We start from the raw sequence: 12,058 nt of genomic DNA, 5'->3' as shown, positions 1-12,058 counted from the left end.
TAGAGCCACTTGGATCATCACTGAGAGAATAAAGGTAGCTAAGTCTGTAACTAACACACTCACATACACACACGCAGGCACACGCTGGTTCCTTGCATCCACACAGCACTTTTTATCTGTTGGGTCTGCCATTATTGTCAACCCTCCGTTCTTTCCACTGCATGCACGTGGTGAAACCTCCCTCCCATGTTTGCAGGGGAGGCTCCCGGACACTAAGATCGCTATGTCACTTCTGGCTTCTCTGCCTCATGCTCTCCCGAACGTGCCGGCTTCTTTCTCCACAGAATAAACACATGGGCAGTTAAAGGTCTAGTAAGGGCTTTATAAGCAGGGGGAGATTGCCTTCAAGACTAATCGCCTTGTAGAGAGCCATTTTCAGGACAGTTAACACTACCGCCATTTGCTGCTAAATAAGCTCAAAGAACCTGACTGGAACTGAAACAGGCTGGCTGGCTGAACTCGGTATTTTTCGAGAGCCAGGCTTTTCGGTCTAACACTGGTATTTCGTGCTTCAGTTGTAATGAAATATAGTGGTGCATAGTAACGCTGAGCCCACCAAAACAGGGCGTCCAGACACATACCCAGTGAGCTACTGCCTCTAAGAGGTATGACATCTCCTTGTTCCAGCCGTCTGCACCCACTGAAGAGTTTTAAAAAGCACAGCCTCAAGACTTTTCTATCTATACTTACCAAGTGGCAGATAAGTGCCATTAAATATTAACTATTTTAGTTGTTAGCAGTGGAAGTATTCTTAAACCTGTGGAATATCACTAGAAAAGCAGATGGGGGGCGCCTGTGACTCAGTAGGTTGAACGTCTGACTTTGGCTCAGGTCAAGATCTCGTGGTCTATGACTTTGAGCCCCGCATCAGGTTCTGTACTGACAGCTCAGAGCCTGGAGCCTGTTTCAGACTCTGTGTCTCCCTCTCTCTCTGCCCCTTCCCTGCTCACGCGCGTGCGCACGCTCTCTTTCTCAAAAATAAATAAACATTTATTTAAAAAAGCAGTTTGAGGGGCGCCTGGGTGGCTCAGTCAGTTAAGCGTCCGACTTCAGCTCAGGTCACGATCTCACGGTCCGTGAGTTCGAACCCCGCGTCAGGCTCTGGGCTGATGGCTCAGAGCCTGGAGCCTGCTTCCGATTCTGTGTCTTCCTCTCTCTCTGCCCCTCCCCCGTTCATGCTCTGTCTCTCTCTGTCTCAAAAATAAAATAAAAACGTTAAAAAAAAATTAAAAAAAAAAAAAAAAGCAGTTTGAGCTGTTCTGGTCGAAATTGGGGAAGAACTGGCCTCCCCCGACCTCCAGAGAACCTTTAGGAAAGTTCTATGGAACTCTTCAGTGGAAGCAGCTTGAAAATCTTGATCTTGTTTAGAATCTCGACCCAGTTTTCCAGCCAGGGCTCTCTCTGGCTCACGGAGGTGTTTTTCGTTTGGCTCTTCAATGTTTTAAACATTGCTGTACTCATTTCCAACACCAGAGTCAATAAATTTGTATATAAAGTCACGGATGTCAGGCTCCTCTTAAAAACTCAGAAGGTGAGGACAGACGGTGCCTGCAATCTCCCAAGGCCATAGTGAACTGAGGTGGTTGTGACTCACTACTGCCTTTCACCAGGTCTGGACACTCCTGTAGGTGGCTGCCTGACCCCACTGGGCTTGTGGCCCCTGAAGCACTGATTGGGCCTACCTTATTTTATGGTTGAGGCAACAGTAATGCCCTGGCTGGGTCACGGCGGTGGCAGGATGGGAACCTGGATTTCCTAAGTGCGGGTTCAGCGTTGTTTTCTCTAGGCCACACTGGCATTTTTCAAACCAGGGTTCTGAGGAAGTGATCTTCAGAATCCACGAGAATGCTTTTCCTCAAGAACGTGTCTCTACTGTTTGGACATTTGAGAAATCCCCCACGGAACTGAGCTACCAGTGGCATGTCTGAAGGTTCAGAGCCATAGATGTTTTCAGTTGTTTCTGTTCTGTTGTCAGTCTTAGGAAAGCGGGACTACCATGGCAGATCCCACTAGGGTGCAATTTGGGATATGCTGTTAGCCAGGTATGTCCCCTAAAATGTGACAGGTAGACACAGACAAAACCTATTAGGCAGGGAGTGGTTCTGATTCCTCCAAGTCAGCCTCACCATGGGACCTACAATTAGAGGTACAGAAGCAAAGGGTAACAGGAGAGCCCAAGGTGATGGCACCAGTGATGCCGGGGAAAGAGAGTACCTTTATCCTCAATTTCTAATATTGACTTTAACCCATTAATTACACCAGGAAGTCTCTCAGCATAGTAGGCATGGCTGCCAGATGGCTTGGGTTCAAATTCCAAGGCCACCATTTATCTATGATGCTTTGGCAAGATATTTAACCTCTCTGTGCCTCAGTATAATCATCTGTAAAATGGGCATAACAGTATTTAGTGTGTGAGATTACTGTGAAAATTAAACGAGATAAGCACCTAAAACTCAATGCCTAGCACATGATGAATACTGAGAAATGTTTGCCATTATTAGCACAGCAGGTTTATAGTTTACAAACCACTCTCATTTCCTTCTAGTTCTTCTGTATAACAAGGCTGTGAGAGAAGCCAGAAGAACCATACCCATCTTGATACATAGGAAATCTGAGGAGGTTAGTTACGTAAGTCATCCAGAGTCATGTGGGGAGTAAGGGAGAAAGCTAGTGCTTGGGTCCAGGTTTTCTGCCTCAAGATCCTATGTTCCTTCAACCACCCACAATGCCTTGGGAACCTCTCTGCAGTAGGAATGCTTTTCAAGGACTCTTCTCAAAGGTAGAGGTCGGTGAGACAAGAAGATTGAAAGACTCCAGAAGAATCTGCTTTTTGCTCCTTTTCCTGCCTCTATTCTTGCTGGGCTCTGCACCCCCACTTTCCACATGGCTCAGAGTGCAGAGAGAGTACGTCCTTCTTGTAAGGGACGAGAAGTTGATGATTTCCTCGGAGTCTTCCAGCACAAGAGAGAGAACACTGAAGGAAAGACTGGGAAGAATGATGGGATGAGGCCATCGTGCGCATATTCCAGACCACCGGTGCTAGACAGCTGGATGCCAAGACCCCTGGGCTCTAAGGAATAAGTGACTTATGGAGGACACCTGGACCTCTGTCCTTGTTCTAACTGGTTCCTGGATGCCCAAGAGGACGCACAGGCCAGACCACAATCCTCAATAAAAACCCGAGACCCCAAACAAAGATGAGACTGTCTCTTCTTTCTGTTCTGTCTCCCAGACACTGTCTGTATCTGTGATGTCTCTATAGCTTCGATAAGCTCTGCTCTCACTTCCTACTGGTTTGTGATTGATTTCTATCCTGCGTGTAGCCAAGGACCTTCTTGGCTGGTCCTGCGAGACCCCCTCAGGGTCCTTAGACTCGACCTGCCTGCATCATCGACATATGTCAACACATATGGTGGGATCAGATCACTTAAAAGTTAGGCCTTCCAAGGGAACTAGCAGAAGCAGTTGGAAAAACAGAGAGGATTTATACAGAGAAATGAAAAACAGCAGCACACTGAGGAAAGTCCTTGTTGGAAATTAAAAATACGCTGAAGGGGATGGTGCTCCCATGATGGGCAGTTCTCAGGTGACAACAGCAGCTTCCACGTGGTACTAACAGGACCTCTCAGGGCACTCTGATCAATTTCTGAGCTTGGCCAGCTGCTCCCATCCAGGGTAGAGATGGTGCAGTACAAGGGCTGGGCAGGGGACTGGAGCAGGAGGGGAAAAGGCCCCTGACACCGAGCTAGAGACTCTGCACATTGCTAGTGAAAGAGTTTAACTAAGGCAGCAGCCAACATTTCCCAGGCAAGGAGACTTGTCAGATTATGGGATTTCCATTGGTGAAAGCCTCAGGATGCTTTTTATGGTGTTTCTTTAATTACTGCTTTGGATTCTAGAAATTTTATGTTGGAGCTAGGCATGAGGCAAGCTCATTGGAAATAGATCTTGAGTAGTCTGTTTTAGATTCTAGCTTGGTCCTAGAGGCAGTTATAGGAAATTGACACTGGCCTGGTTGGCATATTTTCAGTTTTATTACCACCTGAAATAGGCCCACAGTTTTATTTCTTTTAAGGGCAATATGGGGAAAAGGCCAGTCTCTTTATGTTGCTTTTAGTACTGAGGGCTTTTGCTTCTCCCTTTGCGTTTTCAGGCCCTTCCATGCTTATTGTCCACGTGCCCCACCCACTCACCCCTATTTTACCCACATACTAGGTCTGGGTGAGGTGGGTCAGGCCCAGGTAACAGCTGCAGTAAACAGTTTCCTGAAATAACTCGAACTAGTTTAAGACATAGTTTAATGAGTTTCCTTTCCATGCCCCTGTTTTCTGTCCTCTGATAGAGAAATTGTCCCTTTAGTAGAACATGGTCAAGAATGTTGGAGAAATAATTTTTGCATCTCCTTACCTTGAAGACATCCTGCCATCATCACCCTTCCCAGGTGCAGTACACTAAGCTCCACTCTCCATGTTTATGTTCTTTTCCTGTAGGATTGCCAGATAAAATACAGGAAGCCTAAGTAAATTTGAACTTCCAAGAAATAAGAATAATTTTTAAACATAAGTATGTCCCAGCTATTGCATGGGACACAGTCATACTAAAACAAACAAACAAACAAAAAAACCATATTCACTGCATATCTGAAATTCAAATTCAACTATGTACCCTGCATTAAGTTTTGCTAAATTTAACAACCCTATTTCCCTGGGAAAGAGCCTACTGAAGAGAAAAGAGAAGAATACTGGCAGTTAAAGTTTTTTTTTTTTTAAATTGGACAATATAATAGATATATTAAAGACAATTTTTCAAGGAAAGAGAAAACAGTGCATTAAACTGACAATTTCAAATACATGCAGCCTTCATCTTTAGATCTGCTCTTCAAGTTCTTGCCCTTGCAATTTTTCTTGTTATGTAAAAGTATGTGAAATTGGAATAAGGTTTGTGGTTTAGTGAATAGCATTGTACTAATGTTAATCTCCTGGTTTTGATGGAGAATTTTATGCTACAGTCTCATAATTTGTTCACATTAAAGAAAGTTCTGGATCAATGGCAGCATGTGAACTTTCTATACTATTTTTGAAAGACTTTTTAAAATGTGTATTTATTTTGAGAAAGAGAGAGAAGCAGAGAAAAAGGGAGGGGGGGAGAGAGAGAGAGAGGGAGAGAAAGAGAGAGGCTCTCTCTCAAGCAGGTTCTACACTGTCAGCAAACAGCCCAACATGGGGCTGGAACTCATGAACTGTGAGATCGTGACCCGAGCGGGGAACAAAAGTCAGTCACTCAACTGACTGAGCCACCCAGGTGCTCCAATTTTTAAAGACTTTTAATCTCAAGTTATTTCAAAGTAAAAAATTAAAACAAAATAACAACAACAAAATAAAAGCAAAGTCACAGCCCTCCCTACCTCTAAGGGACCATTTCATAGTTGTTACCAGTTCACTGCCGCTTTCCACCACGATGCTCCATGAGACATTGACTCTCAACCTTAGCAGCCCGGGGAAACTAGAGAGTGGCTAACACATCAGAGTGCTCAGAAAATGTTTTTGTGTATATTTGTTTGTTGTACTAGTTTACTCCTTAGATGCCATGTCCTATTTTAAGTTACATTATTTGGTTAATGAATGATTCTTGGATGGTAGACGACCCCCACCCTACCCCCCCCCTTTTTTTTTTTTTTTACCTATCTCAGGGTGGGACACAAGAACACTGCGAGCTCTGATTTCATTTTCCTAATCAGATCCAACTCCATTATTAGTTTTACACCCTTAAGCATTGCCAGTTAGCGTTTATTAATGCCCACTCAGAATCATATTCAAAAACAGGAAATGTGCATCTGCTTCTATTGATGCATTCTTTAGACACTGTCTTACAAAGTGTGTGTATATACACACACACACGCATATATAAAAGCCACTCATCTGAGAAAGCGCATACTGTACTTACATGTGCTGACCTAGTCAGCATGAATGGAGCCAAAAGTTCCCACCAAGACTCAAATCAATGTCACAAGCAGAAATGATACTGGTGTTCACATTCTTCCAACATCCTGAAGAATCTCTCTCTTGATCCTGATCTCTGAATAGCAACTTCTCCAGCTCTTATTTCTTATGGAAACAATATGGTAGACATTGCTTCTAAGAAACAAAATTGAATTTTCACCTTTACCAAGGAAAATGATCTTGATTTATTAAAATTACCTTGTACAGTCAAAAAACCCAATACCATGACAATGATACTTCGTACTGACAAATTCATTTTTAAAGGATTAGCTCTATTTTACCCTCCTTAACTTCTACAATCTTCTTATTTAAAGCTATGATAATAATAGCTGTAGTAGCAGCCGCAAAGATTTATTGAGTACTTACTACATGTCAGACATGATTTCAAGTCCTTTACATGCATTAACTTATTTAATTCTCCCCAAAGCCCTATTATAATGATAATGGCTCCTGGCTCCACAGCATTTACTACGTGCCAGAAACTGTTTAAGTACTGTATATGTATTAATTCACTTAAGCCTCACGGCAGAGCAGTGATGGAGGTGCAACTGTGAATCCCTTTATGGGCAGGAGAAGAAGAGTGAGCTTGAGAGATGTCAGTAACTTGCTCGAAACTACAGAGCTTAGCACTGGGCAACATCAAGGTACCGGGAAATAGCAAATGTCATTCCTTGGTTGTCACAGGTCTTCCTTGATCTGGGGGTTGTCCACCAAAAGAACACTTTGGTGTCCTTGCGTTAAAATCTCCAATAACAGATACACCAACCATTAAAAGAGACTTCCGCTCACCATCACGGAATTGCTAAAACGATACTCTCCTCAATAAGCTCGATCTGCTTCTTTTGTCACTCTCAGCATTTTGTTGGATAGTCTCTTATTTGTCTCTGGATGTGTGTGTGTATGTGGGTAGGAGTATGTGCGGGAGAGAGAGGGAGAGGGAGGGAACGAATTACATGAATCTGCTGTAGCCGACACAGGAGTTCGTCAGCACACCAAGAATGGCAGAGGGAAAAGAATGTGGGTCTTTGAGGACACAGTTGAGCAGCTGAACTAAGCAATCCTAGAAGCACCATACCTCTTTTATATTAGCAGTAGTCTTACTGTGCAAGCAATTTTCAGTTTGGGTTTCCATAAAGTGGAAAATACCTGAACAGATACAGATATATTACCTACATGCATATTTCCCCTCATATTTCTGTGTCTACTTCAACTTTCTTGTCTTGGTGTACTTTTCAGAGAAATACAGACCACACACACACACACACACACACACACACACACACACACACCTCCCAGGAGGTATCACTCTGAATCAGTACAGTATCAAACAATCCCTAAATCTCAGTGGCTTAAAACATCAAACATTTATTTCTTGCTCATGCCTCTCGCCTGTGTCCGTTGTGAGTGGGCTCCTTGTCATAATCCCTCGGAGACCAAAGCAGATGGAGAACACTAACTAAAACATGCACGTCACTGTGGTAGGAGGAAAAGAGAAGTCTACAGGATCTCATTGCAGCAGTCAAACACTCTGGCCCAGAAGTCACACGCCTCATTTCTGCTTACAACTTACTGGCTACAACTAGTTACACAACCCCAATCAACCAGTTTAAGTTCCTTATGTTTCCAGAAGGGCCGGGAAATGCAATGAGACCATGTGCCTGGAAGGAGGAGAAGTGGAATAGCACTAAATACTACCAATGCTTACACGGTGCTGTAGCTCCTAAACACGTTATTCACCTGGGGAGGGGAAATGGGCCATAGAACACCAAGTGTGGGAAAGGGATTTTTCTTTTTCTTTTACTGTATGCCTTTTTTTTTTTTTTTTTTAATTTTTTTTTAACATTTTATTTATTTTTGAGACAGGGAGAGACAGAGCATGAACAGGGGAGGGTCAGAGAGAGGGAGACACAGAATCGGAAACAGGCTCCAGGCTCTGAGCGGTCAGCACACAGCCCGACGCGGGGCTCGAACTCACGGACCGTGAGATCATGACCTGAGCCGAAGTCGGCTGCTTAACCGACTGAGCCACCCAGGTGCCCCTTTACTGTATGCCTTTTTAGCATTTGGGTTTTTTTAAACTTTCAAAGACTGAAGTATAACACATGGTGATAAGCACATAAATCATATACAGCTCAATCAATTTTAAGTGAACTCATCTGTATAATTATCACCCACATCAAGAGGTAACATTGTCTGCATCCCAAAAGCTCACCTTGTGATCCCTCTAGTTTCTACTTCTATCCTTCCAACCAAAGTTATCCTAAATTTTTAATGTTTATTTATTTATTTTGAGAGAGAGAGAGAGAGAATGAATCCCAAGCAGGCTCCATGCTCAGCATGGAGGCCGATGTGGGGCTCGATCTCATGACTGTGAGGTCATGACCTGAGCCGAAATCAAGAGTTGGATGCTTAACCAACTGAACCACCCAGTCACCCCTATCCTAAATTTTTGCGTACCGCTAAATCCCTTTTGCTTATTTCACTCCTTTCACCCATTCTCCACCCCACCCTCCCTAACCTGCCTCTTTCTGCTAATCCTCACTTTATTCTCTGTATTTAAGAGTCTGGGTTTCTTTTTGTTTGTTTGTTTTTAGAGTCCCTATATAAATGAGATCATACGGCATTTGTCTTTCTCTGTCAGATTTATTTCACTTAGCATAAAAAGTATTGATTCTTAATCTCATAGATTAAAAAGAAATATATTTACAGATTTATCATGAGGGAAGTAAAAGATAACACCCCCCCACCCCCCGCCTGGGGGTTTCTCTAAATCCAGGGTGGCAGGGGTGGGGGGACATATAGGCTGTCATTTTGGATAACAGAAAGTTATAGGAGGTAAAGAGTGGGCAGAGGCATAGATGGACCCAAGGAGAACTGGGTTCTGAGACTTGGAGGATGGAAGGTTCTGTGAGTGGAGGAGACAGTACCTGCCCCACGCGTGCCTCAAGGTGTCACGACCTCGGATGATGTGGTATACGGCTGTCTGGAACTTATCACTGGACTTCTTGGCTTTGGAGCCTTGTGACCCAGGCTGAAGCAGCCTGGACTGTTGAGAGGCTTCTTGGTGGCAGCTACGCTTGACAGATGACGGAGGATCAGGCTCAGCCCTGGGAAACAAGAGGAAGGGAAGTGAGAGCAAACACCCTGAACTAAGGGCCGGGTCCCACTCCATTGCTATAAGCTCCGGGATTCGCGATCTATACAATGGGGAGGCAGGAGTGGTAACGGTGGTGGTGGTCAGCGTCCCCCAAACGGCTTTGGGATGTCCTCCCAGCCAGGGAGGGGAGGGCAAAAAGCTGGATCTCATTTCGTTCAAAACACAAAAACCAAATCACGAACGTTGCCCCTCTGCCAGGTGGGCTGTGGTGCACTTGTCTTCCTAACACAGTTCCGCCTTCCTTGACGTTGCTGACGGCCAGGTCTGTCTAAGCAGCAGCGCAGAGGGTTGGCATTGTTTTCTTTGAAGCCCCAGTGCCTATTCCAGGCCCTAACGAGTACCACTGCCCTGAAGGAAACTGGCCAGAGGGCACACAATGAGTGCATCGCTCAGAGTTTAACGATCAAGTACATACACCCATGTATATACACGTATCTACGATCGAAAAATACATACGAATTGTTAGGAACGGACTTGCACAATTAGGGGAGCTGGTTAGGCACTGTCCACACGGCCGTCCTGACCAACGTTGGCGCCCGAAATCGCTAAGACAGTCAGGAAGGGAAGCTAACGAAAGCGGGCTAGAACCCCGCAAGCAGGAGCCGGAACACCACGTGGGCACACTGAAACCCATGCCCTTTTCCTTCCCCTCGACCTTAGTGATTGATGAAGGGACCCTGCAGAAGCTGAGGCCCTGTGTCACACTGTTGCACAAGTATACACCAGCCCCAGGGCGCAGAGAAACTGGAGGAAGCAGGTCCAGGGCGAAGACAGGGCCCCGTAGCAGCCTCACCAGAGCACGAGTCGGTCGCTCAGCAGAATGTGCTTTCACGCTACAAGATGGTTGCCGCCGCTTTTCCTCCTTCCAACTCTCGCGAGAGAACGTCCCTTGGAGCCCGTCCTAACCTGAAACATAGGAGGAAAGGAATCCTGGGAAATGTAGTCCAGCCTGGCCAAGTAGGGAGCTTACAAAAACATCCCTGTGAGCACTGAATGAGCTTTGTTAAGGCAACAGACTGTGGCCCATATTTCAGGAAGTGAGTTTGGTCTTTACACCAATACCATGTTCCCTGTTCCCTCCTCTCCCAGCTGCTTTCTGCTCCTCCTGGAAGATCCCCGATTACCTTAGTCCGTGACCCCTGAGAAGCAGTTCCCAGGATCTGTTAAACGTGCAAGACATTTATTAGGGGAAATGCCTGTGAAAGAAAGGGGGAGGAAGCCGGGAGAGGCTTGAAAAGCCATCAGACCCTGATGGCAGTCTGATCCCAGGGAAGGAAGAACTGAGGTTGGGAGGAAGTGACCCACACGGCAATGCACTTCCAAGGAAGGTTGGGTGATGAACCTGAAGAGTCCTGCATTTCCCACAGAAATAGTGGGACAGCTTAGTACCCCGGCTGTGCCTAGTGACCACAGAAGCAGCCAGGGGAGGGGGACCTGCAGGGAAGTGTGGTGAGTGATTGCATAGCACAGCCCTGGGGCCCTTGGGCAACTGCACTCCAGGCAGTGGGAGATTTGGGGGGGGGGGGGGGTCTTCCTCATGGCTGCTACATGGCCTCATTCTCATTTCTTGCTCTGGTCAAGACTCAGACTCAGTCCCACCTTCCTCTTTTGGGGTGTGAAAAGTAAAATTAGGGCCAGGAGCCTTCTTGCTGGCACCTCTTTTGTCCAATGACTGATTTCCATTCAGTCAGGACAACCTTTGCCAGGAGCAGATTTTGGGGGTGTTCGGAGGTGAAGGCAGTTCTGGGGTGTCTACATGCAGGGAGATGGATTGGTGATACAATTGATGGCATTTCATTAAAGTGTCTGGCTAAGTATTAAATAGTCCTGATTCTTGGGATTTATTACACATTTCTTAAGAAAAACCACAACCGATGAAGTGTTCAGCTGTGAAGGGGGACGTCTGGGATTAGCTAGTGATAGGGATTCGGAAAATATAGGTCGAAGCGTTTTCTGCAGCCTTATTCCTATTCTCTTGAGAAATCAAATGTAAGCATCTGTAACAAATGAATGTAATGAAATGGAAATAATTTTTGCCTAGGCAATGAAAACTTGATTGTTAACTTGTTAACTCCCAGAAGCCAAGGGTTGTTTTTCTGAATCTGCATGACATTTAGTGGGTGTCTGTACAGAACAGGAGTTGGTTGCTCTTTGACGGTCAGTCTATTACATTTTGAACCCCCTCCCCATATTTGCATAACAGCAAAAGTAAATAAATTCGCATTGACCAACTAGGGGCAGGGGTGGATGGAACGAGGCCTGGCCTTACCACAACCTGTTATTACTACCTCATGTTTAAAGCAAACGAACTCCACCTTTGGACCGACTGCAAATTGCACCTATGTCATGCTTATTCAGTGATGTTCACGCGAGATTTTTCTGACCAGGCATGCGGTCCCATCATGACTTCTCATTCCATGCAAAGAATGGAGTCTAAGTTGCTTTGCCGACCTTAGTTCTCAATATCCTGGCCCTTTGGTCAAATTATGCACCTTTAGTGAGCATTCATATAATTGTCTCATTGAAAATCCTAGAAGCTGATTTGCTACATCACTGAAGCCTGTACTGATGTCTAATAAGTATTTGAAAAGGATCATCAGGAAAGAATCTCTCTTCCGGTCTACCTGCCTGCCAGGAGAAACAGGCAAATTGTCTTGTTTTTTGTTAAGCCAAGCCAACGGGAAACAATTCTTTCTGATTCAGATTCCCTCCAGAGCATTCCTTTTGCAAGTTTACAGATGAATAAACCTCACATTCTAATTAGGACCCATCGACCTCCTAATCAGCTCGTGAGGTACTGAAAAGCAACCCTCTATTAGTAGTTTCTGGCAAGGGCACTAACTTTCTGGAAAGAACCTGTTTTCTCCCGGTTCAGAGCTGTCCTCTGGATTTAGGGATGTTT

At 45.1% G+C, this 12,058-nt stretch overlaps 1 long non-coding RNA gene across 1 annotated transcript in view; it reads right to left on the bottom strand.

The window, feature by feature from the left end:
- The window catches only part of LOC125166295 (uncharacterized), a 44,400-nt gene extending 34,400 nt beyond the window's left edge, over positions 1 to 10,000 (bottom strand). The window contains exons 1-4 of the long non-coding RNA XR_007152422.1: positions 9,950 to 10,000; positions 8,927 to 9,106; positions 5,944 to 6,134; positions 4,408 to 4,484 (exon numbers count right to left, since the gene is read on the bottom strand). This is a non-coding gene — a long non-coding RNA (uncharacterized LOC125166295). The remainder of the gene's footprint in view (positions 1 to 4,407; positions 4,485 to 5,943; positions 6,135 to 8,926; positions 9,107 to 9,949) is intronic.
- Positions 10,001 to 12,058: the final 2,058 nt, after the last annotated feature.

This window comes from Prionailurus viverrinus, chromosome B2 (genome assembly GCF_022837055.1).
Source record: "Prionailurus viverrinus isolate Anna chromosome B2, UM_Priviv_1.0, whole genome shotgun sequence".
Classification (NCBI taxonomy): Eukaryota; Metazoa; Chordata; class Mammalia; order Carnivora; family Felidae; genus Prionailurus; species Prionailurus viverrinus.
The sequence above is the reverse complement of the archived record's forward strand: the minus strand, read 5'-3'. Positions and strand labels throughout refer to the sequence as shown.